Below are 5,164 nucleotides of genomic sequence, written 5' to 3' on the forward strand. Positions count from 1 at the left end.
CTTCTGTCTTCAATTTTAATCTATATAAAAAAGGAAACTCATTCGACTTGGCTGCTTTTTTAATGTGTGCGTATTTATTTATTTACCTTTTTATACATTTTGTATAATTTCATAGTTTGTGTATTACAATTATAAAAACAAAAATAAATTTAGCCACTCACATAGAAATAGCTTAGGCCTTAACCTTTTTCTGACAGTTTTAGGGATTTTTAAAAATCCTAAAAAAAACTTATTTGTGCTGCAAATAATAATTTCAAACTCATTTGATACTGACCTATGACATCCTGTGACATTATATTTATTTGAATTTACATAATCTCATAGATGTAACAGTAAATCTGTTCAGCTCACAGATCAATACTAAGCTGTAATGCAAGCAGAACTTTCACAAATGCTTATGAGTCATTTAAGGATTTGATAACACTGTAAAATAATGTCTAATTTGTTAACATTAGCAAATTCATTGATAACACTTTATAATAACTGCACTCATTAGTAAATAGTCAGTTCATGCTTTATAAAGCCTTGTCCCAATATTAATAGTCGGGGAAGTCGTGGCCTAATGGTTAGAGGGTTGGACTCCCAATCGAAGGGTTGTGGGTTCTAGTCTCGGGCCGGACGGAATTGTGGGTGGGGATAGTGCATGAATAGCTCTCTCTCCACCTTCAATACCACGACTTAGGTGCCCTTGAGCAAGGCATCGAACCCCCAACTGCTCCCCGGGCGCCGCAGCATAAATGGCTGCCCACTGCTCCGGGTGTGTGCTCACAGTGTGTGTGTGTGTTCACTGCTCTGTGTGTGTGCATTTCGGATGGGTTAAATGCAGAGCACAAATTCTGAGTATGGGTCACCATACTTGGCTGAATGTCACTTCACTTACTTCACTTAGTAAGCAGTTTATAAATACAGCTATAAATAGCTTGTCCTTGGTTTATAAGCACATTTATTAAAAAGGAGAGTAAAGGGTCAGTTATCTTCCTATGAAAAATAAAAGATAAAAATAAACAAACAACAACAACACAGATTGATACAGAACTCAGAAATTTTATTGTGGATTTATGATAAAATCAGCCTGTAAATGAATTCATACTCCTCCTCATACTACTCCATACTCCTTTTTCAACATGATGCCAATATACTGAGATGTTAAATTGTGAATGGGTTTAGGATAGCTTAAATGGTGTTGCCATAGAGATTTATTAAAGTAACATAAAAAATACAATAGTTATTTTACTATATCTTTAAATTTTTTCATTCTAACTCTTCATAATTTTTTATATAAGTAGAAGTCCTCATTTGAAGGAAGCACAGTAAGTTTCATAGCTTTATCATTTTCAAGAGCCAGCATAAAATTAAAACTATCATAACTTATAAATCAAGCTTGCAATTCTTAGTATCTATAATGGCCACCAGAGAGAGCTATAGGATTACTTTTAAATAATTATTGGAGAAACGAGTATGATTTAAATAATTTATAGAAATCTTTCAAATAAAATAATATGTATTTTAGGAATTTTACTGATAAAATGACCCTCACTTAATTAGAATAACAAGCTGAAGTATTGTGAACTGTATACACTCTAAAAATGGCTGGGTTAAAAATAACCCAATTGGCAACCCAGCACTGGGTAAATATTGGACAGAACACGTGCTGGGTTAAAGTAACCCAGCATGCTGGTTTACACATTTTAACCCAGCATGCTGGGTTATTTAGAAAACCCAAGTTAGAGTCATTTTTACCATTTGTGGGTTTGCATTTTTATGATTCTGGGTTATTCTTGCTGGGTTATTCTCATAATTTCACTTTTACTTAAAGCAATCATTGATTAATAAATAAAGAATACAGGTTATTTAGACTGTTAAAAATATTTTTAATGCCATCTGACATTCAAAAATTTGTACCAATGACAAACAACATGGAATTTTCCCTTTTTTTGTTTCCAGCAAATGCAAAATAAATAATTAAAATAAAAATCACAGAATTACAGATTATTTTAATTTTTTTCTGAATGACCTGTGTCTAGCCGTTTAACTATTACATTTTGACATATTTAGCTATTTAAATACACAGTGAAATGACATTAACATTCTTTAAATTTAAAGATGTCCTTAAATTTATATCAAGTATATAAAGACTCCTATGTAGGTAGATGTGCACTGCTTAGGGTAGTTCAACATATAGTTCACCCAAAAATGAAAATTCTGTCATTTATTACTCAACTTCATGTTGTTACTAACCCGTAAGACCTTCGTTCATCTTCAGAAGACAAGTTAAGATATTTTCGATGATATTCGAGAGATTTCAGACCAGGGTGAATAATTAACAATTTTCATTTTTGGGTGTACTATTGTCAAACACTTAAGCTCTGAAGCAAAGATCTACAGCCGAGAGCAGTGTACTCTATGCTATAGAGCCTGTCTATGGAAGGACAATTTTCAAAAGGAATTGCAAATTATATTTTCAATTGCGTTTTCCACATGTGACAAATTGTGACATAATCCAAACACAATTGCAAATCTTGAACAAAAACACTTTCAAAAACACTGAACAAAAATTACTTGATGCATTCATGAATGCACAGTGACTGCCAAATTTCAAATAGAAAAGCAAAGTCCATTTGCAGCTGTATTTTCCATGTATTATGAGTAATAAACCTGTCATATTGATCAAATACTGCATCATAGCAGCTTTACAGTATTAAATAGGAAAATAGTGTGTAATAATGCAAGGAGTAAACACAAAAGTAAACACTCAGTTTTCAGTTGAAGTCAGTTCATCATTGATTCAGTGATGTATCGTCCCTCTGTGCAATCAAGTCGATGATATCGCTTGATATTAATTGTCTCAAACTAAGGAAAACCAAGGAACCAAAACTCCATCGGTGACAGAATGGAGAAAAAAACCTTGGGAGAGACCAGGCTCAGTTGGGGGCCAGTTCTCCTCTGACCAGACGAAACCAGTAGTTCAATTCCAGGCTGCCGCAAAGTCAGATTGTGCAGAAGAATCATCTGTTTCCTGTGGTCTTGTCCTGGTGCTCCTCTGAGACAAGGTCTTTACAGGGGATCTGTATCTGGGGCTCTAGTTGTCCTGGTCTCCGCTGTCTTTCAGGGATGTAGAGGTCCTTTCTAGGTGCTGATCCACCATCTGGTCTGGATACGTACTGGATCCGGGTGACTGCAGTGACCCTCTGATCTGGATACAGACTGGATCTGGTGGCTACGGTGACCTCAGAACAAGAGAGAAACAGACTAATGTTAGCGTAGATGCAACATAAGAACAAGTACATGAGGTTTTATGAATTACCATGTCTGTTTTTTCACTGTTACCTGAGAAAACACAAATGGAATTGCAATTACTTTAGCATCTGAATTTAAAATGCCTCACATTGAAAGCTGTCAATTTTTGTCAGTGGTGGGACCATACTATGGAGAGTGTTTGTATTGGGAGGTGACGTCACTAAAAGACAATTGTGCCAAATGCTTTGAACAATGGAGGTTAAGGCACTACTTAAGGCATCTGCCGCTCCGAGAGATGTGTGATAAAGAACAGACAGTGCAACCCGGATCTTTCTATATTCTTGGCACCTAACACAATAAATAATTATGTCATTTTTACCCCAAATGCAGCTACTATCCCCTGCTAACAGTTAGAACCACATGGTACTATTGGTCAATATTCACCATTAACCAAATGCTTTTCACCGGAGGAATAAAATATAGGGTAAGATGCAAATAAGTAAATAAGAGTAGAACTGCAATGTTGTTTTGCTGACGTGCATCAGAGTGCAAACAGTGAGAGATTTGGGGTAAAAACTACAGAATATATCCCAATAAAAAACACGCCCCATAGTATAGTCCCACACTTGACACAAAATGACAGCTTTCTGTGTAAAGCATCTGAAATTCAAATATTTTTAGTTGCGTCTGGACTATGTCACAATGTATGCATCCACATGTGGAAAAATGCAATTAAATATACAATTTGCAATTCCTTTTGAAAATAGTCCAGAATATCCTTACCTGTCCATTGATTATGATAATGCCTGAGAGATCTGCTGGCATTTTTAAATCACCATGACAATTGGATGGGGTTTTGTGGACTCTGTTAGGTTAAGGAATTCCAGGTTTGTTCAGACCTTTAAAATAAATAAATAAAAAGTTCAATTAACTGTGTGAAGTTAATCATGAAATTGACCAATCATGATTATTTGTGAAATTCGCCTATGAGTTGGTCTACAGAAGCAGAATATGATATAGCGATTGGCTGAAAGGTGTGCTTTCAAACTGTCTAATCAATGGGATGTTCCAGTCATTATACATCACAGTTTTATGTTAATATGCTGGGCTGGCTTTATCAAACACACAGTCACTGGCACAGATAAGGGAGATCACACTGAATGCGCGCACACAGACATTTCTATGACAAGTCACGTAGGTAACTTACTGGGTTACTCCGCAGCTTTAAAACAGTCCATATAACGTTAGTTAACGTTAGTTGATAAACACGAACTTACCTTTAGACGCCTCAATAAGACTGCATTTGACGAGTTTTTCCTCTCACAAATGTATCCATGTGCTTTTCTGACAGGAAAAAAACACATTTTGAATTACAATTTGTATGTGAAAATACTTTATAAACCACACAAGCATCAAATCACCTCACTAACGCGGCCCTCGCTGTGCGTGCGTCACTTTGAAGAGACGTCGATTCTTTTCCGGGAATTACTTTGTTCGAGAATTACTGAACCGGTTTATTTGAACCGGATCGTCGGTTCTTTTAGACCTGCAGTCCGACTATATCGTACGTAATTGTATGATTTACATGTCGATATGGACAACTGCAGGCGTTTACATTAGAGCAGAAAGTCGTATTCGCTTTTTGAACTCATTTCACTCACTTAAATGTTAAATTCGTTTTTCAGTGTCACAAACTACTTTTTCCTCTATTTTCACAGGTATTCGCATATTTCAGCCATCCGTAACTGTCTGAAACTTAATAAAACTGTTTTAATTTGTCGTCTCAGATATCTTAACACGATTATGCGAGTCACGTAACGCAGGTTGGCCGTTTGAGGTAAACTGTTCATCATTTAACGTAAATAATGTTGGCCTGTAGAAGTTTAACAGTATTGTAGCCGCAAAAAGGTTATAATTCTGCCAACTT

General features: G+C 35.8%; 1 long non-coding RNA gene across 1 annotated transcript; it reads right to left on the reverse strand.

Moving 5' to 3' along the window:
* Nucleotides 1-3,186: 3,186 nt before the first annotated feature.
* On the reverse strand, nucleotides 3,187-4,882 carry LOC113094219 (uncharacterized). Its single transcript, XR_003288030.1, has 3 exons — nucleotides 4,515-4,882; nucleotides 4,021-4,136; nucleotides 3,187-3,227 (listed from the first exon to the last, which is right to left on the reverse strand). It is a non-coding gene; the product is annotated as an uncharacterized LOC113094219 (long non-coding RNA).
* Nucleotides 4,883-5,164: the final 282 nt, after the last annotated feature.

This window comes from Carassius auratus, unplaced genomic scaffold (assembly GCF_003368295.1).
Source record: "Carassius auratus strain Wakin unplaced genomic scaffold, ASM336829v1 scaf_tig00215304, whole genome shotgun sequence".
NCBI classification, from domain to species: domain Eukaryota; kingdom Metazoa; phylum Chordata; class Actinopteri; order Cypriniformes; family Cyprinidae; genus Carassius; species Carassius auratus.